The 26132-nt window shown below is 38.3% G+C and overlaps 1 long non-coding RNA gene across 1 annotated transcript in view; it reads right to left on the bottom strand.

Annotated features, from left to right (window-relative positions):
• Positions 1 to 6170: 6170 nt before the first annotated feature.
• The window catches only part of LOC106506047 (uncharacterized), a 52028-nt gene continuing 32066 nt past the window's right edge, over positions 6171 to 26132 (bottom strand). The window contains exon 3 of the long non-coding RNA XR_002338517.2: positions 6171 to 6207. This is a non-coding gene — a long non-coding RNA (uncharacterized LOC106506047). The remainder of the gene's footprint in view (positions 6208 to 26132) is intronic.

The following is a 26132-nucleotide window of genomic DNA, read 5'->3' as shown; positions in this document are numbered from 1 at the left end:
TCAAGTGTTGACTCTTGTGTAATTTATTGAATACTGCAGTGAAAGTGAAAAGCAGAATGGCTGACTGGGTGCTGGATGGTTGTAAGTTTATCAGTTGTTAGTCGGGGCTGTGAGCTGTTAATGCATATTACTAGCCCAGGAAAATTAAAAATTCAATTTTTTCTATCATTTATTTGTATATATATTTTTTCTACTGCACAGCATGGTGATCCTGTTAAACATACATGTATACATTCTTTTTTTCTCACATTACGTGTTCCATCATAAGTGACTAGACAGAGTTCCCAGTGCTACATAGCAGGATCCCATTGCTAATCCATCCCAAAGGCAACAATCTGCATCTATTTACCCCAAGCTCCCAGTCCCTCCCACTCCTTGCCCTTCCCCCTTGGCAACCACAAGTCTATTCTCCAAGTCCATGATTTTCTTTTCTGTGGAAAGGTTTCTTTGTGCTGTATAGTTTCCATTGAATGTACATTGCTCTCATACTATCATTACATTGAAAAATTGTTATATCAAACCATCCTATGTCACAGACTGTTTGTATATGTATTTCAGATTCTAATTTCAAGTATACCTCAGGGAAATCCAATGAATTTCTTCTGGCAACAGGAATAAGTCAGAATTAAAGTCCTTTTTAATACTATAATAGTGGGTGCTTACTAGATGCCATGCAGTGTTCTAAGTACTTAACTGTTATTAATGTATCAAATCCACATGCCAAGCTTATGAAGTTGGGCCCATTTTACCATGCCTCTTTTACCAGCAAGCATAGAGACTGAGTAACTGTCTAAGGCTATACAATCAGGAAGGTAGGAGCCAGGATTTTCTCTGAGGCAGTCTAGCTACAGAGACTGGACATTGGACCACCTTATGATTCTGCCTCCCATTCATTTGTGAATTATTCACTCATTCAACAGGTACCTGTTTAGCTCCCCATCAGTAGGTCAGGCTCAGACCCTCCCTCCCCCAGTAACAACCCAAGGATATAAAAGAACAGGCACATGCTCAGCTCCAAGGAGAGTGGATCTGATGGGTGACTCACAATGAATGCTAACTGCATGGTTATTTGTCTCCATGCTCTCAAAGGGATAAGTGAGACAGACACACACAGATTTGCATTTCTAATATGCTCTCATTCTCACATGAAGTCAGGATTGCTGGCCTGGGGACACAGTTTGAGGACCACTGGATTAGAGACAGTGCAGAAAGCAGAAAGGACAGCAGTTGAGACCTAGAGTATCATTGAGAGGTTTCCAGGTGAAAAGGCAGGAGGGGTGAATGTTCATAGACTTGGAGGCAATTGGCATATTTTCCCCTATTGGGGAAATGGAAGTGATGTCTGGAACCTGATGTGTAAAGCTGATGAAGGCAAGGAGATTATGCTGAAGACGCAGCTTGAGGGCCAGGTAAATTAACAGAGTTCTCACTCAGTCCAGGAGGGGGTCACTCCCCACTAACAATCCCACTGAGTACCATACAGAGTTCGTTGTTCCCAAAGGATCATATGAAAGGTAAGTCAGATTTCCAATCACTTAGCTGTCCTTCCTCTATCTTCTCTTAGAGAAAGGCTGGACTGAATTTGTGTTTCTGTTGTTGCAAGAGCACAATGAATATGCTCAAATTGTTGCTGGGTTTTGTCTATAAAACCTGCCTCTTTATGGGGTCACGGGTGACTTCTCTCCAAATGATTTTAAGAGGAACTAGAAGGCTCCACTGGCCACTTAAAAGGTTCCAAATCCCACATTTGTAGTATTCTTACTGATCTATGGGATCACCATGTGACTTCTATTAACATGCAAATGTGTGTGCAGGGAAGGTAATTTATTACTATTAAATTTTCATAAACACGGTTGGAAACAGGAGTTCATCAGGATGTCTACTTAGCCATGGCCTGGGCTGGAGTTGGGGGCAGGGGCAGAGGGGTCTATCTCATCCCCTGATGTATATTCCACCTGCACAGAGGTCACCGGTCTTTATGCTCACCATACTAGGACAGACATGCATACACAGCTATGTCAAGGACCATTTAGATGTACACACGTTCAATTTGATATTCACTGACAGGTTCATTTCAGTCATGTCATAGTTGCCTTGGGGCCCATACAGGTAGATATATACATTCTCCATAATTGTTTTAGGACTCCAATCTCCAATGGACGACAACATTTTAGGAGGCATTTTAGGGGTAGAACATGCGGTTGGGTACCTCAGTGAGTGGTTACTACCAATAATTGAAAATATGCATGAAGAGAGAGTGAGTCTTGGAGACCACTCAGAGTGGGATGGGAGAGAGAGGGACAGGGAAGGAAACAGACGGGGCAGCAATGGGGCACTGAATGCAAATTCCTTTTTATCAGGCTCATGGCCTCAGGGTCTGTTTAGGAAGGGTTGGGTTGAATTTTCATGGGTCAGTGAGCTTGGTTGTGGCCTGGCAGAGGGACAAGGGTACTACCCTGCTCTCTGAATGAGAGCATTCTTGCCTGAAATGATGGAGTAGCACAAATCCTTCAAGATATAAACTAAAAAAAAAATCATTTAAGCTCTGAAACATGAATTACAGTTTAAATTTTCTTCTGCTAAGAGGTACACTTCATTGACTACCTTAAAGCATCTGGTAATTATGCTGAGATGGTATAGGTGGGGAGGCGGCATGAGGAGAGATATGGATAAGGAGGTCTGATCCCCCCCCATCGCTGCAACCACTGCTAATACGAAAAGTGACTCTTTCACTTAGGTATGGGGATAGCAAGTCCCCAATGAACTTTTTTTTTCTGTTTTTTTTTTTTTTTAAATCCCCATCAGATCATGATCAGCAGGACTATTAGTGTTTTCTCTCTGTCTCTTAAAACCTGATGTACGTCAGATCCCCAGGTTGTTAACTGCTGATTTGACTATCATTATTTCCTGCTTCAGATGACTCCCCCATTTATCTTAGCTTAATACATTACCATGCCAGCATAGGATGGTATATAGGTATTCTTTTATTATGCTCAATAGCGTATTGAAGCATGTGTCAATTTAAGGTGACATGCAAATTTAACTTTCTTCACCCTTTAATTTGACTCAATAGTAACAAAATATGGGCCTAACAGACAATGTCTTGTCTATTAGCAATTTTACAGTGCATCACTGTTAGAGTCTGTCATCTTAGTATTTATTTAACTGAGTTGCACATGATCTAGTTGAACATTTCATATGTGCCTGTATTTTGCTTCCTGACAACCTGTGTAGAGAGCACATCCAGCATGGCAAATGAAATATGCATGCAACCTCCCATGAAAATATTTACAAATACATGATGTTAATAGTGAAAAGCTTAAACAAGGGTGACAATTAATTCTGCTCCAATATGCATAGTTATTATTGAAATTTTAAACTCATTAAAGGAAACAATTTGAAGAAGGAGCTTTAAGAACTAGGGATACTGCATTAGCTTCTGTGCTTCTAAAGCTCTTTCTTGGGGAAGAGATGGGTAGAGTTTGCAGTTAGCCACTGGACTATAGCCAAAACCAAAATTCATTGACTTTTTCTGTGATTGGAGTGCGAACCTTTTTTTAATTTATTACTTTAGAAAATGATAAATAAGCCCTTAGAGAAAATTCAAATTTGTCTATAAGCACTATTAATTCAGTGAAAATATCTCTTAAATTGATCTGAAAAATAACAGTATATACACATACGCCTCCACATGCATGCATACATCCATGAAATAATATAGGGTATATATGTATATTAATGCATATGCATGTGTATATACAAGTGTATATATATATATATATATATACACACATATATAAATAATATCGCTATGTGAAAAAAAGTTATATCTCATCTTCCATGTTCTCAAACTCAATTCTGAGCCATTTTTCTCAACCTATTCCTTACTTGTCCTTCAAACAGTCTTGCATAACTGCCTTATTTTTATGTTTCTTTAAACTTTTTAGGTGGCTGAGCTTTGGCTTTATTTGGCAATGGTGCTTCATTCCTGGAACATTAGGAATCATTGTTATCAAAAGTGGTAGACTTTCCACTTAACATTAGCCAATGGGCTTTGTTGTTTCATTTAACCGAGTTTTAAATAGGTTGTAGGATATACACCTTTCGGCGATGCCAGATCCAGGTGTTCAAATGATGTTGTCAGGGCTCTGGCTATCTTGCCAGGTCTGGATTCACTTCCCACTGTACGACTGTGTTGTTCTCAGATAAGTTCTCTCCAGGCCCTGGTTGGTTTACACTGCCAAGCACTGGACAAGTCACTAGACTGGTTTACACTTTGGGTCTAGTCTGGTGACTTGAGCCCTGCTTAGGGCCAGGGGGCTAAATGGGATTCCGAGATGAACAGCGTCATCAGTGCCACATGTAATGGTTGTGTACTGTGGGGGTGGGGGGCAATGGGGAAGGTAGATTTTGCAGAAAAAGGGAATTAGAAGTAGAAACCACCTCTCTATCTTACCTATCTAGGTGCCTTGACTCAGATCACCTCAACCTTTTTTGCTTTTTAGGGCCACTCCTGCAGCATGTGGAGGTTCCCAGGCTAGGGGTCGAGTCAGAGTCACAGCTGCCAGCCTATGCCAGAGCCACAGCAACACCAGATCCAAGCTGCATCTGTCACCTACACCACAGCTCACAGCAATGCCGGATACTTAACCCACTGAGTGAGGCCAGGGATCGAACCCGCAATCTCATGGTTCCTAGTCAGATTGGTTTCCACTGCACCACAATGGGAACTCCACCCTAAACATCCTTTAAATCACAGCTGAAGTTGCTTAGAACATTCTAGGGAAGTCGGGAGTCAACAAGAGCCCACAAGATAAAACAGTTGCATGGCCAATAAGCCTTAAAATAAGCAATAAATGATGGTCAGGTGGCCTCCATTCAGGAGTCCTGGAAAAGCAGGCAGACATTCTATGCTCAGTGAATAAACACCAAACAAATCATACACATCCTTAAAATGGGTTCTGATCATAACCACTGGCTGTATCCCTGGAGGAAGAAGGAAAACATAATTTCATTCATGCTTCCTAGACCAGTTCCTCCCGCATTTTTCAAATTGTCTTGCCATTGAATATATGCCTTCTCTAGAATGACTTGTGGTTTAGGATACAGTGCCAAAATTCTAGGATAAGATAAACTTGTGACAATGAGGCCAAATTACTTAATCTCTTTAAATTTGGCTCCTTCTTTATCTGTAGTATGGGAATAAGAATATTCATTTCATGGGACAATTGTGAGGCTTTAATCACTTAACCTCTTTAAACTTCAATTTCATCATGCATACAATGGCATTTCAACATATCCAATGTTAATAGGATAGGTCAGCATTGCCTAGTCAAGATCTGTTCTACTATTCTTCCTAGGTAACATAATCCCAGTTTTGGTAGGGATGGCAACCTTCCTTGCAGGTTGGAGTAGTAGATGAGATATAAGTGAAAATGGTTAAGAGTAATAGAAAGGAATAGAAAGGAATTCATTTTAAAGGGGGCTGATGCAACTGAGAGCTATACTTTTTTGCCCTTATTTCTTATTTCTATCTGAATTTAGGATGTGATGTCTTCAGCTTCAGCAGCTATCTTGGGACCATGAAGAAAAGACAAAAAGAACTGCTGGGACCTTGGCTCTGACATCCTTGAGTTGCTGAAACAATGCCAATAAACTCTTACTTCTAGATTTCTTGTTATTTGAGAAAAAAAAATAAATCCTTTTGTGTTTCGTCCTTTGTAGATAGGTCTCTGTTACTTTCAGACAAATGCAATAAGAATTGTACAAGTTTTGTTAAGGACTGAAAGAAATAATCTGTATCAAGCACTAATTGCAAAAATCTGCAATACTGAATCAAATAATCTGTATCAAGCACTCATTGCAAAAATCTGCAATGCTGAATCTAAGACATTTTGATACTGCTGTTTTTTGTTCTTTCTAGAAAATGTCAATGAAATGTTTTCTCCCAACTGTGTCACAAGTACCGCTTGGCTGACAACAAATGTACATTGAGACTGATTTATAAGATGTACCTGATTTCAGGAATGTTAGGATGGATAAATCATATATCTCAGAATCAATGGAATTAAATAATAACAATAACTACCATTTATAGAGCAATTCTTATTCATAAATGTAAGTGTTGACACATTACCAGTTACATGGTAGGTGCTCAAACTGTTGTTTTCTTCCATCCTTATCCCGTCTTCTAAGGCAAGAGTGTATCTGTGAAGGAGGAAGCAACCTTCTTCAATCATATGTAAGTCATAATAATTTCTGGATGCACTCTGGAGGTAGCCCCCAGTGAACAGTGCCTTCTCACTAAAAGGAAATCCTAAACATGAATTTTGGGAAAATAATGAGTTTTGTAGGAAATTGTCTTTTACTGGTGACCTGACAAAGCTGGTCCCTAATTCCAGTTGGCTCTTCAGATTAGGTCTGATTAATGGGCTGAAATTAGCACTATTGGGACAGACCAGTTCATTGAAATATTCAGAGGCTCCTATCAATGTCACCCTCCACCCAGGCCTGATGGGGAGGCAGCCTCCACCATCAGCGTTTCCATGACGATGCAGTGCATTTAGTCAGTAGCACCTCCCGAGTAAACAGTAATCCTTCAGAAAAACAAGAAGGTCATTACAGCAACTTGTCAAATCAATGCAGAGGGTGTCGAGGCCGATTAAGGCATCTTCTCTCACTGCTGACACAGTGTCAATAGTACTGGGCCACTACTGCTCGGGCAGATGATTGAAGTGAAGTGCCCATCAGTCAGGGCGTTGGGGTGGACTAACGATTCCCCACGCTGCCTATTAGAGCTACATGACAACTCAATCCTGTTTGTTGGCAGAGAGAGAGGGGGAGAGAGAGAGAGAAGGGGAAAAAAATAGTGACCTTGTTGCTTTGTTTGAAGCTGAATTAAATTGACAAGAGCAGCTAATCTTTACCTAGGGCGATTAACAGAATTAAGGACCACAACAAAGGCGCCCAAGGTTTTACCATCTAGGCAGGGACTCAGGGATGTTTATGATGTATGAAGACCTCCTTTGGTATTCAGGTATGATCCAGATATGTATTCTGTGCCAAGTCTTTTCCAAATGAAGCGTGGGTAATCCCATTAACACCCTGCCAAAGCAACATGTAAGGACACAAGGCATTCACTGAATATGCCTCTTTCAGCATCAGCTGGGAAGCCTACTCTTCCCGGTGGCACTAGCTGATTATTTTAGACTTATGAATCTGGACTGAGGAAAGCCATAAATACACAGAGTTTTTACTATATTTCCCTGGAGAAACATTTTGCCTTCTTTTAAATCTTCTAAGCCCATGATTCCATGGTAATTTTTTCCCCAAACCATCCAATGGTTCAGCAAAATAAGAGAAGTGCCTCATGTCAAAACAGAACTCCTGAGGAAGGAAATGAGCAGTTTGAGAGATTCTTGGATAGAAATGATTATTTTTTTCCCCACTTATTGGAACATCCTATTCTTGATTCAATCAAAGTCATGGGCTCTATTGTGGGCAAATTACAACAGTGATATAAAGGATGAACATTCTACTTGTATGTATAAAATTACACTTATCATTTACAAAGGCTGCTCTTCAATGACCAAAAGCAAGGTCATATATATTTTTTTTTTTTTGTAAAGGGACAGACAGTACATATTTTAGGCATTATGGACCTTATTCTGTTGCAGCTATTGAAACTCTACTAGTATAGCATAAAAAGAGTCATGGACAATATGTAAATAAGTAGGAGTGGTTGTGTTCCAAGAAAATCTTTATATACAGTAACAGGCGGTGGACCAGATTGGTTTGCAGACCCTTGACCAAAAAGACTGTAGCATTTCCATTTAACCAACTAATATTCATAGAATCTTTCTATTTGCTAGGTAGAGGACTAGCTGTTAGACATAGTGCCTGCATTTAAAGAACGTGCAGTGTAATGGAGAAGATAGGTAACCAGGTGCATAAATATTATACAATACATTAGGTGCTATAGTTAAAAAGACAGAAGTGAAAGTGATAAATTCTTCCCAGGGCAAAAGATGTCAGAGAAAATGAAAGAAAACAGGAGGCATTAGAGCTATACATTCCAGAAACACTAGGTAGGTAAGAACATCATGAGTTCAGTGTCCCTAGAGTTTAAAGTGGTTGGGGGGAAGAAGCGGGAGAGAAACAGGTAAGACAGATGAAATGAGAGGGGCAAGGAATAGGGAAGAAGACTTGGGGAACAAATCAGTTGCAGCAAAGACTGGAAAGGTACTTGGTAACAAGATGAAGGGATTATATGGCAGGCTAAGGAATTCAGATTTATTCATCTATAGGCAATAGAGAAATTAAATAGGGGAATACTTCAATCAGATCATTGTGTGGACACAAGGAAAGACTAGGCAGAGACTATTATCATAATTCTAGGAAAAAAGAATAAAATCCTGGATTAGGGCTGGTCAGGGAATAAAGAGAAGAAAAAAATATGAGAAATGTTATATAAATAGATTCTGTCAAGTGTCTGCTCTTAGGGATGCAGCAGATATGGCTTAAGAGTTACCCCAGCATATGTCCCAAGAAGGTTGGTTTGGGGGGGGTGTAGGACCTTGAAGAGAATTTGCACAGGGCCAACTAAGGCAGCACAATCAAGGGAGAAATATAGTCTAAGAGGATAGCCAAGAAACCATAGAAACAGTTTTTAAAAGGCAAGTATGGAAGATGGTCCAAAGTGAAGAGTGGGGTTTTGGATCGCTGAGATGAGAGAAGCTCATGAGAACCAGTGAAGGTCAGGATGCAGAGCTGGAATACTGTTGGGACAAATTGTTCAGGATGAAGGTGAGTAGGAAATGACTGCTTATTTTGGTGACGTGGCGGTGTGAGGAGATTTAATAACATATGGGCCCACCTACAGTCAATAACACCAGTATTTCAAGATTTCTAGCCAGGCAATTCAAAGCAGGGTGCTGTTAACTAAAGGAGCAAGGAGAGAAGATGATGTAGGCAGAGAGATATTGAATTTACTTTAGGGTATGATGAATGGGAAACACCTACATGCTAACTGATAGCTTGTTGAAGGTAAGGATGCAGAGCTTAGAAATGGAGATATAATCTTGAGACATCAGATATAGCTGTTGTTGAAGCCATGGAAATAGATGAGAATACCCAAAAAGAATGCATCTAAGAAGAAGAGGGGGGAAACAGAATCCATGAAAAAAAAAACATTTATGGAGAGAATGAAGGAAGGAGCTGATTTACTAAAAGAGATAAAATGGTCAGAGAAGTAGGAGGAAAATCAAGGGAGGATATAATGTTTCTGGAGTGGAGTGGAGGGGGAGGTAATGGTTAATAGCAAAAGCTACATGGAAATATATGTAGTTAAAACCCATGAGAACAGAAGAGCCTTTGGGGCTAATTGTTGTCAATCCTTGGTCAAAAGAGTAGTATGGATAGAGGGCAGATTATCCTGGGTGAGGACTGAATGGGAGCCACTGTCAAGGCTTTTGAGGATAAAAAGAGATAAGAGATATGGCAGCAACTTTAGAAAGATATATAGCAGAGGGAAGATATTTAAGAATGAGGAATATTTAAAGATATATGAGCTCCAAAAAGGCAAGTATGAAGGGTGGTCTAAAGTTAAGAGTGAGGTGTTGGATCACTGAGATGAGAGAAGCTCCTGAGAGTTGGATAGAGTGCAAAGCTGATAGAGTGCAAAAATATTAGGAGCTACAGAAAATCCAGTATGTTTCCTGAATTAATCTATAAACAAGTATTACCTGTGGGTGTTTCTTCACTATATTGTTGGGCCCCAATCCAGACTTCCTGAGTTAGTATTTCCACTAGAGGAACCTGGGAATCTCAATGTATCATAGGTATCCCTGGAAATCTTTATAACCAGGTAGGTTTGAGAAGCTGCTCTAGGAATATCTGAGATTAGAGCAGTGGTCCACAAACTTGACTTACATTGGAATCAACTGCAGAGTCTTAAAAAATTATTAGTACCTGCCCCACCCCCAAGAGATGATGACTTATTTGGGCTAGAGTTCCACCTGGGTATTGGGAATTTAAAATTTTCTCATGTGATTCTAATGTGTAGCTAAGTTTGAAGTGTAGATGTGGGAAAATGAGGGTGAGTAAAAATAAGAAGGGGGAAAATATGCTGTTTCATATTTGATTATTTGGTGCAGGGGTTGAGTTGAGAGGGAGAATACAGTGATGTGATGAGTGAGAGGAGAAATTGAGAGAGAGTGAGGAGAGGAGGAAGATGAGGGAGAGTAGGAAGAAGAAGAGGAAGAAGACATGGTTACATGCGGACCATTGTGATTAGTAAGTCATAATTTTAGGTTATGATCTTGGAATCTCGAGTCCACAGAATATAGCTACAGAGATTACATACCCAAGTGGAGTGGAGTGAATATCTTTGGAGAAGAGTTGGTTAAGGAACTATGATGTTTGAGTTCAGGGATGTGAGATTGAGTAGGGTAAAGAACTTGAACCCTACATTTGTTAAACTTGAGTCTTTGGCTTACTAGCTCTGTAACTTTGGGCAAATTATTTGACACATGGAAGCCTTGACTTCTTCATCTGGGCAAAATGAAGATAATAACGCTTACTATAAAATTGTGTGAAAAAGGGAGTAGTCAACAGTGGGCTTGAGGAAATGTCCAACCAGGTAAGAAATAAAGAAAAGTTTTTTTTGAGTTGAACAAAAAGGTGATTATTGCTGATAAGTTTCAATAGAGTGGTGAGGGAAGGGGCCATATGTCAATGGGCTGCAAAAGAAATTCATGAAGTAGAAACTCTTTCAAGAAGTTTAGTGAAGAGAAAGAGATATTTTATAGTAAATTTAGGAAAAGGCATGGCCTGTGAAATACTTATGGGATTTTAATGATATTAAATTAAATAATGAATACAAGGCAGTTAGCTCAGTGGAAACATCATACTCAATAAAAACCACAGCTAAACAACACTACAATTGTGTGGATGATAATCACTGAGTTAGGGAAATAAAAATATGACATGCTTTATGGGTTTGGTGATTGTGTTGACTAAATGAAAATTTTATGACATGTGACCTGAACTGGTGAAAAATCAGAGCATTGTAACAGACATGATGGGTAAAATAGATACACAGGTAACAAATTTTTAGATAGTGTTCTATTTTGTTGTCATGTTTGCTGCTAAATTAAGGGTCCATGACAAATCTATTTATAACTATTTTTAGAACTTGGGGTCATTCTAAACTTGTTTGATGAAATCTGCCTTAATATTTGCATCATTTTTCTATGTAACAACATTTTCTATTACTTCCCTATTCAATCATATACAATAAAATGCTGCCAGGAGTGAAGAGAGTAAGAATAAGAGGGAGAGGATTCATTCTCCCCAAAAAAAGTCTAAATAAGAGAAAGCATCAGAGAAAATCAGAAGTGATAGCTTTTATTACTAGTCCTGAGCCCTACTGGGCACATGTTTATATCCTATAACTAGTTCATGCACTTGAGCATTCAGAAAAAATATCATTGCCATAGCTATTCCATATGAAGAACTGGATTCTAGAGAAAATCCAAAATGGGGATTTCTGAGAGGAGTCTGATACACTTAGTAAATAAGGAAAAAAAAATCCTGCAACCTATCTGTGTGATTATGCAGATGCCTAGTTATTTCTACAAATAGGGAAGAACCAACCACCAAAAAAAGTAAGGCTCCACAGTCTGGGGAAAAAGGCTTAAAGAAGCACTTGATTTCAAATAACAACTTCAGTGAAGCAGATCTATTTCTGAGACCCTCAGAGCACTGGAGAGTAAAATTATTATAGTGACTTTTAGATGTTAAGACTGGATTCAAGGGATGGAAGTTAAAGGGAAGGAGATATATGGTTAATAAAAAAAGACATGTGTAACCACAGATAAACAACAACAACAAAACGAAGGAAAAATAGGTTGCTTAGGAAATAGTGATTATTTTGTTTGCAATTGGAGACCCACAAGATGGGAACTGGTGGGTTTAATCTCCCATTACATTATTAAACCCCTCCATAGGATCCTTAGCATTTGGTTATTCATCTCATCTTGTGGGTCTCCAATTGCAAACAAAATATCATTATTTAATACTCACATGCTGCGATGAATTTAACTCTTTCTTGGAGTATTCCAAGACACAGGCTGCTCAAAGTACTTTCTGGCTATATAGGCAGCAGGAAACAAAACTCTGTGAAAAAGGTGTAACGATAACACTTTGGGGGAAGAAGGGCTTCCGTATCATGTTAGAGAATGTAGTACAGACTTTTAGATGTTTATCTCATTTAATTTTCACTAGAGAACATTGAGGTAAGTATTATAAGCTCTATTTGTTGGATGAGATATGGAAGAGTAGTTTTGAGTAGTTAAATAAGTCATGCATTACCACACAGTAGAAGCAAGTATTTAAAACCATATGTATCTTATCCTATTGTTTGGGGTCTTATTGGCACACTCTATTAATCTCAGTTTTTGTCACTGATGAGCTGTGTGATTTTGGGTCTTGTACCTATATGGCCTCAATTATTTTAAGTATTTGATTATGAAATTGAAATGTTTTTCTATGGTGACACATTGAGATCTTCTGGGGAATTGAAAATAATAGCAAATACGTATGTCTATACTTTTCATATATCCTGTAAAAAGAAGAGAGAAAAATAAGAAGAACAAATAAAATGATGCAAATCCCACAATTTCAGCATAATTAGAAAACAGAGAATTACCAAACTTCAAAATTAGTGGAGAAATAAAAATTACCAAATCCCAGTGATCTATCACTCATACTCCTGCCAAAAGCTGTTTAAGATGAACATGTTTGAAAAAAACCTACAGGAAGATGAGAAGATGGAAGCTAAACATGGACTATTTTTCAAAACCACAGCTAGAAAGAGAAAGTTCACCTTAGGTGTGAAAGTACTAAACAAAATCTGTTGACAAATCTGATTACTGACGACAAGAAAGATACTTAAAAGCACACATGATCTGAAATGGCAGTTTTCTTTGAAAGGCATGGCTTCAGGGAGAGGAACAGGTAAAAAGAAAGGGAGAGGACCCCTGGTAAGTGAGAAAAGAAAATTTGTATTTGAACAATAGATTCTGTAAGAAAAGAGGCAAAAACAAAACAAAACAAAACAAAACATAAAAAGAGAGGAGATATGGTATCTTTGCCACACATCTCCCCCTCTTACACACATGCTCCACTAAACAACTGGACTTTAGAACTGGCAGAAGATGGCAGCATTGAATTAGAAATCTCAATAATCATTAAAAGATTGATGGAAAATAAAAGTGTATTCAAAATTATTATAAAAATCAGAAAATGAGTCAACACATCTTAGATGATGTAAATTCTCCTTCAAAAATAGTCATGAAGTAGAAATAACTTGAAACACAGCACTTCAAAGTTAATGACATATACACAAGCATTTTGAAATATGAAAAATTATCTTGATTGGGAGTGCAAAAAGCAAAAACACATAAAAGACAAGAAAGAATGAAAGTGTTTATCAAACCACAGAAAGGAAAGTATATAAACAATAAAAATCACTTCAGAAACTAAGGGTAAATTGAAAAATTCCCATGGGAAAATAGATTCAAATGAAAATTTAATAAATGGTATTGAATGAAGGTAGAAATAGCCAAGATAATGAAAATGAGGAAAAGCCAGAAGGGAGAAAGGCAGAGAAACAGTTAGAGATGGGAAACAGGCAAAGAAGAAACAATGCATATATAATTGGAGGCCCAGAACAAGAAAACTAAAATAATTGATCATATACAACATTTAAAATTTGAATTCAATACAGTTTTTTAAGAAACAAAAGAAAACTTGAATCTACACATCAAAAGGGCCTATATAGGGATTAAGATGGCAGAATAGAAGGACTGGAGCTCAACTTCTCTCATAAAAACAACAAAATTCACAACTAAAGACTGAGCCCTCTTCATCCAAATGGACCAGAAACCTTAAAAAGATATCCTACTCCACAAGAAAAAGAGGAGGACACATCAAGAGGTAGGAGGGGTGATTTCATGATATAAACAACCCCATACCTCCTGGGTGGGAAGCTCCACAGACTGGAAACTAACTGGTTCACAGAGACTCACCTACAGGAGTGAGAGTTCTGAGCCACACATCAAACTCTCACATGTGGGGATCTGGCATGGGGAGAAAGAGCCTTGGAGCATCTGGCATTGAAGGCCAGTGGGACTTGTGCACAGGAGCTCCATGGGACTGGGGGAAATGGAGACCCCATCCTTAAAAAGGCACACACAGACATTCAGGTGCACTGGGTCCCAAGGCAAAGCAAAGTCTCCATGGGAATATGGGTCTAACCTGACCACAGTTCTTGTAGGACATCCTGGGAAAACAGGGGTGAACGTGGCTTGTGAGGGAAGGACATTGAAAGCAAAGCTCTCAGGAATATTCAGCAGCTGTCCCTTTCTCTGGAGGCAGCCATTTTGGGAAAATCTGGCCCCACCCGTCAGTCAGCTTCTGAGAAGCCCCAGAGGAAATAACAATCCAGGTGGGATCACAGGCCCACCCCTCAGTAAACAGGCTACCTAAAGACCCCTCAGGCACATAGCTGCCTCTAATCCCATCCAGAGACAAGCCCCACCCACCAGAGAGATTAGAATCAGCTCCACCTACCAGGGGGCAGGCATCAGCCCCTCCCATCAGGAAGCCTACAGCAAGCCCCCCATACCAACTTCAGCCACAAGGGGGCAGACATCAGAAGTAAGAGAGGCTAAAACTCCACCATCTGTAAAAAGGTCACCACACCAAAAACCTATAAAAATGAAAAGACAGAGGACTATAACTCAGATGAGGGAGAAAGGAAAAACACCAGAAAATCAGCTAAGTGCAAAGGAGGTTCTTAGCCTCCAGGAAAAAGACTTTAGACTGCTGATGCTGAAGATGATGCAAAACATTGGAAATAAACTGGAGGCAAAGATGGATAACTTACAGGACATGCTGACCAAAGAGATACAAGATATAAAACTTAAACAAGAAGAGATGCAAAATACAATAACTGAAATAAAAAATTTGCTAGAAGCAGTCAACAGCAGAATACGGGAGGCAGAAGAATGAATAAGCGAGGTGGAGGACAGATTAGTGGAAATTACTGATGTGGAACAATAAAGAGAAAAAATACTGAAAAGAAATGAAGAGAGACTCAGAGAACTCTGGGACAACATTAAATGCACCAACATCCTTATTATAGGGGTGCCAGAAGGAGAATAGAGAGAGAAGGAGACAGAAAAAATATTCCAAGAGATAATAACTGAAAACTTCCCTAACATGGGGAAGGAATCACTCACTCAAATCCAGGAAGCACAACGTGTACCATATAAAATAAACCCAAGGAGGAACACCCCAAGACACATATTAATCAAACTGACCAAAATTAAAGACAAAGAGAAAATCCTGAAAGCAGCTAGGGAAAAGAAACAAATAATATACAAGGGAACCCCAATAAGGTTATCAGCAGATTTGTCAACAGAAACTCTGCAGGCCAGAAGGGAGTGGCATGATATACTTAACGTGATGAAAGGAAAAAACCTCCAACCAAGATTACTCTACCCAGCAAGGCTCTCAATTCAGATTTGAAGGAGAAATCAAAAACTTCCCAGATAAGCAAAAGCTGAGAGAATTCAGAAACACTAAACCAGCCTTACAATAAATCATAAAGGAACTTCTCTAGGCAGAAAAGGACAAGAGAAGAAGGAAAGAAAAAAAGAGCAGCAAAAACAAATCCAAAACAATTAATAAAATTGCAATAAGAACATACATATCAATAATTACCTTAAATGTTAATGTACTAGAAATTCCCGTCATGGCTAGTGGTTAACGAATCCGACTAAGAACTACGAGGGTGCGGGTTTGAATTCTGGCCTTTCTCAGTGGGTTAAGGATCTGGCATTGCCATGAGCTGTGGTGTAGGTTGCAGACATGGCTTGGATCCCACGTTGCTGTGCTATGGCATAGGCCAGCAGCTACAGCTCCGATTAGACCCATAGCCTGGGAATCTCCATATGCTGCTTGGTGCAGCTGTAGAAAAGGCAAAAAGACAAAAAAAAAAATGTTAATGGACTATAAGCCCCAACCAAAAGACATAGACTGGCTGAATGGATACAAAAATAAGACCAATCTATATGCTGTCTTCAATAGACCCACTTCACTTCTAGGGACACATACAAATTGAAAGTGAGAGGATGGAAGAATATATTTCATGCAAATGGGAATAAAAAGAAAGCTGGAGTAGCGATACTCTTATCAGACAAAATAGACTTTAAAATGAAGACTATTTATGGGACAAGGAAGGACATTACATAATGATCAAAGGATCAATCCAAGAAGATGATATAACAATTTTAAATATCCATGCACCCAACACAGTTTCACCACTATATATAAGGAAACGGCTAACAACTTTAAAAGGACAAATTGACAATAATAGTGGGGGAATTTAACACCCCACTTACAGCAATGGACAGATCAACCAGACAAAAATCAATAAGGAAACACAGGTCCTGAATGATGCATTAAACCAGATGGACTTAATAGATATTTATAGGACATTCCATCCAAAAGCAACAGAATACACATTCTCCTCAAATGCATATGGAACATTCTCTAAGACTGATCACATCCTGGGCTACAAATCCAACCTCGGTAACTTTAGAGAAAATTGAAATTATATTAAGCATCTTTTCTGACCAAAATGCTATATGACGAGAAATCAACAAAAAGAAAAAAACTGCAAAAAAAAAAAAAAAACAAATACGTGGAGAGTAAACAACATGCTCTAAACAACCAATGGATCACTGAAGAAATCAAAGAGGAAATTAAAAAAAACGTAGGAGCAAATGACAATGAAGATACGACACTATAAAACCTATGGGATGCAACAAAAGCCGTTCTAAGAGGAAAGTTTTTAGCAATACAAGCCCACCTCAGGAAACAAGAAAAAGCTCAAATAAACAATCTAACTTTACATCTAAAACAGCTTGAGAGAGAAGAACAGACAAGATCTAAAGTTAGTACACGGGAAGAAATCATAAAGATCAGAGCAGAAATCAATGAAATAGAAACAAAGAAAACCATAGAAAAGATCAATGAAATGAAAAGCTGGTTCTTTGAAAAGATCAACAAAATTGATAAACCCTTAGCTAGGCTTATCAAGAAAAAAAGAGAGAGGACTCACATCAATAAAATTAGAAATGAAAAAGGAGAAGTAACAACGGACATCACAGAAATACAAAGGAGTATGAGAGACTACTATATGCAAATATACGCCAATAAAATGGAAAACCTAGAAGAAATGGACAAATTCTTAGAAAAGTACAACTTTCCAAGACTAAATCAAGAAGAAATAGAAAAGATGAATGGACCAATCACAAGAACTGAAATTGAAACTGTGATTAAAAAACTTCCAACAAACAAAAGGCCAGGACCAGATGGCTTCACAGGCGAATTCTATCAAACATTTAGAGAAGAGCTAACACCTATCCTTCTGAAACTATTTCAAAAAATTGCAGAGGAAGGGATACTCCCAAATTCATTCTATGAGGCCACCATCACCCTGATGCCAAAACCAGACAAAGATTCCACAAAAAAAGAAAACTACAGGCCAATGTCACTGATGAACATTGATGCAAAAATCCTCAACAAAATCCCAGCAAACCGCATCCAACAATCCATTAAAAGGATTGTACATCATGGTGAAGTAGGATTTATCCCAGGGATGCAAGGGTTCTTCAATATCTGCAAATCCATCAGTGTGACACACCACATTAACAAACTGAAGAATAAAAGACATATGATCCTCTCAATAGACGTGGAAAAAGCCTTTGACAAAATCCAACATTCATTTCTGGTAAAAACACTTCAGAAATTGGGCATAGAGGGAACCTATCTCAATATGATAAACCATATACAACAAAACCCATAGTGAACATCATTTGCAATGGTGAAAAGCTGAAAGAATTCCTGCTGAGATTAGGAACAAGACAACGATGTCTGCTCTCGCCATTGCTCTTAAACATAGTTCTGGAAGTCCTAGCCACAGCAATCAGAGAAATAAAAGAAATAAAAGGAATCCAAATTGGAAAGGAAGAAGTAAAACTATCCCTATTTTCAGACAACATGATACTCTACCTAGAGAAACCTAAAGACTCTACCAGAAAATTGTTAGAGCTCATCCATGAATTTGGCAAAGTCACAGGATAAAAAATAAATACACAGAAATCAATGGCATTTCTATACACTAACAATGAAAGGGCAGAAACAGAAATTAGGGAAGCAATCCCGTTTACCATCACATCCAAAAGAATAAAATACCTAGGAGGAAACCTACCTAAAGAGACAAAAGACCTGTATTCTCGAAACTATAAGACACTGATGGAAGAATTCAAAGATGACACAAATAGATGGAATGATATACCATGCTCGTGGATAGGAAGAGTTAATATTATCAAAATGACTATACTACCTAAGGCAATCTACAGATTCAATGCAATCCCTATCAAATTACCAAGGACATTTTTCACATAAGTCAAACAAAATATTTTGAAGTTTGTTTGGAAGCATGAAAGACCCAGAATAGCCCAAGACATCCTGAATAAGAAAAATGGAGCTGGAGGAATCAGGCTCCTGGACTTCAGACTATACTACAAAGCAACAGTCATCAAAACTGCATGGGACTGGCACAAAGACAGACATATAGACCAGTGGAACAGGATAGAAAGCCCAGAATTAAACCCATGCACCTACAGCTAACTAATCTATGACAAAGGAGGTAAGGATATACAATGGAGAAAGGACAGCTTGTTCAATAAGTGGTGCTGGGAAAACTGGTCAGCCACATGGAAAAGAATGAAATTAGAACACTCCCTAACACCATACACAAAAATAAACTCCAAATGGATTGAAGACCTAGATATAAGACCAGACACTATAAAACTCTTGGAGGAAAACATAGGCCAGACACTCTCTGACATAAACGACAGCAACATCTTCTCAGATCCACCCCTCAGAGTATTGACAATAAAAACAAAAATAAACAAATGGGACCTAATCAAACTTTAAAGTTTCTGCACAGCAAAGGAAACCCTAGACAACACGAAAAGACAACCCACAGAATGGGAGAAGATCTTTGCAAGTGAATTGACGGACAAGGGATTAATCTCCAAAATTTATAAACACCTTCTGCAGCTCAACAACAAAAAACAAATAACGCCATCAAAAAATGGGCAGAAGATCTAAACAGACAGTTCTCCAAAGAAGACATACAGGTGGCCGAGAAACATGAAAATATGTTCAACATCACTCATTATTAGAGAAACACAAATCAAAACCACGATGAGGTACCACCTTACACCAGCCAGAATGGCCATCATCCAAAGGGCTAGAAATAATAAGTTTTGGAGAGGTTGTGGAGAAAAAGGAACCCTATTACCCTGTTGGTGGGATTGTAAATTGGTGCAACCTCTGTGGAAAGCAGTATGGAGCTTCCTCAGAAAACTAAAAAGAGAGCTACCATTTGATCCAGCAATCCCACTCCTGGGCATCTATCCAGAGAAAACAATGACTCGCAGACACATGTACTCTGATATTCATCGCAGCACTCTGCAATAGCCAAGACATGGGAACAACGTAAATGTCCATTGACAGAGGAGTGGATCAAGAAGATGTGGTACATATACACCATGGAATATTACTCAGCCATTAAAAGGAATGAAATACCGGCATTTTTAGCAACATGGATGGACCTAGAAATTATCATGCTGAGTGAAGTCAGCCATACAATGAGACACCAACATCAAATGCTTTCACTGACATGTGGAATCTGAAAAAAACAGCAGACTGAACTTCTTTGCAGAAGAGATGCTGACTCACGAACACTGAAAAACTTACGGTCTCCAGAGGAGACAGTTTGTGGGGTGGGAGGATGTGCTTGGGTTATGGGATGGAAATCCTGTGAAATCAGATTGTTATGATCATTATGCAACTACAGATGTGATAAATTCATTTGAGTAAAAAAAAACAAAAACAAAAACAAAAACAAAACAAAAAACAAACCCAAAAGGGCCTATATATTATTGGGGAATTAAATCATGATTATCAACACTGAGATAACAATATAAAATTATTATACTTCAAAGGCTTAACTCTAGAATAAATGGAAAAAAATCCTACGAAGGTACAGCCTTCCAAGAGTGACCCAAGAAGAATAAGAAAGTATGAATAAAACAATCACAAGCACTGAAATTGAAACTGTGACTAAAAACTTTCAAAATACAAAAGTTCAGGAAATGACTTCATTGGAAAATTCTATCAAACATTTAAAGAATTAAGACTTATTTTTCTGAAAATAGTCCAAAAAATTGTAGAAGGAGGAACACTCCCAAGCTCATTCTATGAAGCCATGATCACTCTGATACCAAAACCAGACAAAGACATCTCAAAAAAAGGGGAAATACAGGCCAATATCACTGATGAACAGAGATGAAAAATTCTCATCAAAATACTAGCAAACCAAATCCAACAATACATTAAAGGGATCATATACCATGATCAATGGGGATTTATCTTGGGATGCAAGGATTCTTCAATATTCAGAAATCAATCAGTGTGATACGCCACATTAACAAACAGAAGAATAAAAACTATATGATCATCTCAATAGATGCAGAAGACGCTTTTGATTACAATTCAACCCCCATTTATGATAAAAAATCTCCAGAAACTGGGCATAGAGGGAAACTACCTTAGCATAATAAAGGGCATATGTGATAAATCCATAGCTAACATCATTCTCAATGTGAAAAGCTGAAAGAACTTCTTCAAAGATCAGGAACAAGGCAAGGATGTCCACTCTCACAAATTTTATTCAATGTAGTTTTGGAGGTCCTACCTACAGCAATCAGAGAATAAAAAGAAATAAAAGGAATCCAAACTGGAAAAGAAGTAAAACTGTTGCTGTTTGCAGATGACATTATACTTAATGTAGAAAATTCTAAAGATGCTACCAGAAAACTACTTGAGCTTATCAATGAATTTAGTAAAGTTTCAGGATACAAAATTAATATACAAAATCTCTTGCTTTCCTATACACTAACAATGAAAGATCAGAGTGGAAATTAAGAAAACAATACTATTTACCATTGCATCAAAAATAGCTAGGAATAAACCTACCTAAAGAGGCAACCCCTCCAAAACAAAAACAAACAACCTGGTACTCTAAAAACTGTAAGACACTGATGAAGGAAACTGAAGATGACACAAATAAATGCAAAGATGTACCATACTCTTGGATTGGAAGAATAAATATTGTCAAAATGCCTATACTACCCAATGAAATCTACAGATTCAGTGCAACCTCTATTAAATTACCAATTGCATTTTTTTCGAAGTACTAGGACAAATCTTTTTTTTTTTAACTTTTTATGGAAACACAAAAGAGCCCAAATAGCTTAATCTTGAGAAAGAAAAATGGAGCTGGAGGAATCAGGCTCCCTGACTTCAGACTATACTACAAAGCTACAGTATAATACTGCAAAACAAAATAAACCAGATATATAGGTCAATGGAACAGGATAGAGAGCCCAGGGATAAATACACATACCTATGGTCAACTAATCTAAAGGAGGCAAGAATATATAATGGAGAAAAGACAGTCTCTTCAATAAGTGGTGCTGGTAAAAGCGGACAGCTATGTGTAAAAGAAATAAGTAGAACATTCCCTAACATCATACACAAAAATAAACTTAAAATGGATCCTAAACTTAAGGCCAGATACTATAAAACATTTAGAGGAAAATATAGGCAGAGCACACTTTGACATAAATCATGGCAATATCTTTTTTGATACACCTCCTAGAGTAATGAAAATAAAAATAAAGAAATGAGATCTAATTAAACTTGACAGATTTTTTTCACAGCAAAGGTAATCATGAAAGAAAAAAAGTTGGAAAAGACAACCTAGAGTGGGAGAAAATCTGCAAATGAAGTAGCCAGCAAGAGATTAATCTCCAAAATGTACATATATCTCATACATCTCTATATCAAACAAAAGAAACAACCACATAAAAAATGGGCAAAAGATCTAAATAGTTATTTCTCCAAAGAAGAGAGAGATGGACAAAAAGGACATGAAAAGATGATCAACATTGGTAATTATTAGAGAAATGCAAATCAAAACTACAATGAGGTATCACCTTACCCCAGTCAGAATGGTCATCATCAAAACGTCTACACATAGTGAGTTCCCATTCTGGCACAGAAATGAATCTGACTAGTACCCATGAGGATGTGGGTTCAATCCCTGCCCTTGCTCAGTGGGTTAAGTATCCGGCATTGCTGTGAGCTCTGGTATAGGTTGCGGAAATGGCTTGGATCCTGCATTGCTGAGGCTGTGGTGTAGGTCAGCAGGTATAGCTATAGCTCTGTTTCAACCCCTAGCCTGGCAACTTCCATATGTCATGGGTGTGACCCAAAAAAAGCAAACAAACAAACAAACAAACAAAACCTACATATAATAAATGCTAGAGAGGGCACAGAGAAAGGGGAATCCTCCTACAGCCAATGTGCAATGGTGCAACTGCTATGGAGAATGGTATGGAGGTTCCTTAAAAAAACTAAATATAGTACTACTATATGATCCCGCAATTTCACTCCTGGGCATATATCCAGACAAAATTCAAAAAGATAAATGGGAGAGAGCTTGCAAGATGGCGGAAGAGTAAGAGGCCATGCTCACCCTCTCCCACAAACACATTAAAAAAAACCACATCTACTTGTAAAATGATTCACACAGAACATCAACTGAATGCTGGCAGAAGAACTTAAACCTCCAAAAGTGTCAAGAAACTCTTGACAGAACTGCACAGAACAAAAGAAAAAGAGAGAGAGAGAAAGAAAAGGAATCAGGATGGGTCTAACACTCCCATGAGGAAGCTGTGAAGGAGAAAGGGAACCTACACCCTAGGAAGCCACCTAACCAATGGAAAGATCACCTGAATCAGAGGGAATTCCAAGAAGCCTAGAAAAGCACAGCAGCAGGTCTGAGATACAAAAAGCAGAGTGAGAGATGCACAGACCATCTGAACCACTGGCAGACACCACAGACTGAGATGCTCAGTGGGGGCTGGGCACTGATACTTAGGCTCTGGAGGTCATTCCCGGGGAGCAGGCTGGGGTGGAGACAGCCTAAGGGACTAGGGAGTGGTGGTGTGGAGACAGCCTAAGGGATTAAGGAGTGGTGCACTGCTGGTGGGGGCAGTGGTATGCTAAGGGCTGGGGAGTGGAAAGCCATGGCAGAGGGAACACAGGAGAAAGTCTGGACCCACAGGAGAGGCAAGGCACAACTGTTGGGAAGGGGAGAGGAGGAGGGGTAGGCCACCATAGAAAACTTCTTGGGTCCCAGTGTGCAGTCTTGCCCACTGGATCTCAGAGAGCTGAGCTCTCCTTCCAGGCACCAGCACCTATGCCCAGTCCACATGGATCCAGCCTGCCAGCACCCTTGTGCACTCCCGGCACCTGCACCCTGCCCTCACAAAGCCGGCCCTGCAAGACCACCCTGGAGTGTGCCAAACTAAAGTTTGGCTTCCCCAAATTCACAGAAAAACACAAGTACAATGAAGAAGCTCAGAAACCATTCCCAGTTAAAGCAAGAGGAGAATTCACCTAAAGCAATCAACAATGAATCAGACCTCTGCAGTCTGACAGACTTTGAGTTCAAATGGGACATAGTGAAAATACTGAAGGAATTAATAGAGGATATGAACGGTAATGCAGATTCCCTCAGAAAGGAGCTAGAAAATATAAGGAGGAGCCAACATAAATTAGAAAATTCATTTGCAGAGATACAAACTGAGCTAAAGGCAATAAAGACCAGAATGAATAATGCAGAGGAACAAATTAGTGACTTGGAAGATAGAATAATGGAAATCACCCAATCAGGACAGCAGACAGAAAACCAAATGAAAAAAAAAAAAGCAATATAAGAGACCTATGGGATAATATAAAGCAGGCCAATCTATGCATAATAGGAATTCCAGAAGGAGAAGAAAAAGAAAAGGGGATTGAAAATATATGTGAAGAAATTATGGCTGAAAACTTCCCAAATCTAAAGGATACTGTTATCAAGATATAGGAAGCACAGAGGGCCCCAAACAAGTTGAACCCAAACAGGTCCACAGCAAGACATTTTACAATAAAAATAGTAAAACTTAAAGAGAAGATTCTAAAGGCAGCAAGAGAAAGGCAAAGTGTTAATTATAAGGGAACTCCAATAAGGCTATCATCTGATTTCTTTAGAGAAACACTACAGGGCAGAAGGGAGTGGCAAGACATATTTAAAAGAAAAAAATCTGCAACCTAGAATACTCTATCCAGCAAGAATATCATTTAAAATAGAAGGGGAAATAAAGAATTCCTCCAACAAACAAAAGCTGAAAGAGTACAGTAATACAAAACCCATTCTAAAAGAAATACTGAAAGGATTTCTCTAAATTAAAAAAAAAAAGGAAGAACTAGGATGGAGGAAACCACAATTGGAAAGCAGTCACTCAAACAAGCCAGCATACAGATCCAAACATGAAGATGTTAAAAAAAAAAGGCATCAAAATCACACAGTGTGGGTTAGGGAAGTAAGAAAAAAAATATATATATTTTTTTTACTTTAATGATGTGTTTGAGCCTATATGATTATCAGACTAAAGTAAGCAGATATAGGGAGGGATTACCATACTTAAAAAACAGGGCAACCACAAATCAAAGACAAACATTACATTCACAAAAACTGAAAAGTACTCAAGTATAGAATAAATGGAAATCATCCAACCAAAAAAAGAAGAAAAGAGAAACACAGAGTCAACTGGAAAACAATGGCAATAAATAAATATCTATCAATAATCACCTTAAATGTCAATGGGCTGAATGCTCCAATCAAAAGACACAGAGTGGCAGATTTGATAAAAAAGCAAAAACCTTCAATTTACTGTGTCTACAAGAAACTCACCTTAGGGCAAAAGATACACATATATTGAAAGTGAGGGGATGGGAATAGATATTTCATGCCAATGGACAAGACAGGAAAGCAGGAGTTACAATCCTCGTATCAGACAAAATAGACTTTAAAACAAAGGCCATAAAGAAAGACAAAGAAGGACACAATTTAATGGTTAAAGGATCCATTCAAGAAGAGGATATTACAATCATCAATATATATGACCCTAATATCGGAGCACCCAGATACCTACAACAAATACTAACAGACAGAAAAGGAGAAATCAATGGGAATACAATCATAGTAGGAGACTTTAATACCCCGTGCACATCAATGGACAGATACTCTAGAAAGAAAATCAATAAAGCAACAGAGATCCTAAAGGAAACAATAGAAAATTTAGACTTGACATTTTCAGGATACTACATCCAAAAAAATCAGAATACACATTCTTCTCAAGTGCACATGGAACATTCTCAAGAATTGATCACATGTTGGGGCACAAAGCTAACCTCATAAATTTAAGAGTATAGAAATTATTTCAATTATCTTCTCTGACCACAATGGCATAAAACTAGAAATCAACCACAGAGAAAGAAGTGAGAAAAAACTGACTACATGGAGACTAAACAACATGCTATTAAAACCAATGTGTCAAGGAGGAAATCAAGAAGGAAATTAAAAAATACCTCAAGAGAAATGATAATGAAGACACAACCACTCAAAATCCATGGGACGTGACAAAAGCAGTGCTCAGAGGGAAGTTTGTAGCAATACAGGCCTTCCTCAAAAAAGAAGAAAAATCTCAGGTTGACAACTTAACCCACCACCTAAATGAATTAGAAAAAGAAGAACAAGAAAAACCTAAAGTCAGCAGAAGGTAGGAAATCATAAAGATCAAAGAGGAAATCAATAAAATAGAGATTCAAAAAAAACAATAGGCAAAAATCAGTCAAACCAAGAGCTGGTTCTTTGAAAAGGTAAGAAAAATTGACACACCTCTACCTAGACTCACCAAGAAGAGGAGATAAAAAACCAAAATAAACAAAATCAGAAATGAAAAAGGAGAAATCACAATGGATACCACAGAAATAGAAAAAACCATATGAGAATACTATAAACAATTATAGGCCAA

This window comes from Sus scrofa, chromosome 14, assembly GCF_054392235.1.
Source record: "Sus scrofa isolate SSC_HxYL_T2T_F1_AM1 chromosome 14, Sscrofa_HxYL_maternal_Yorkshire_Landrace_v2.0, whole genome shotgun sequence".
Lineage (NCBI taxonomy): Eukaryota > Metazoa > Chordata > Mammalia > Artiodactyla > Suidae > Sus > Sus scrofa.
The sequence above is the reverse complement of the archived record's forward strand: the minus strand, read 5'-3'. Positions and strand labels throughout refer to the sequence as shown.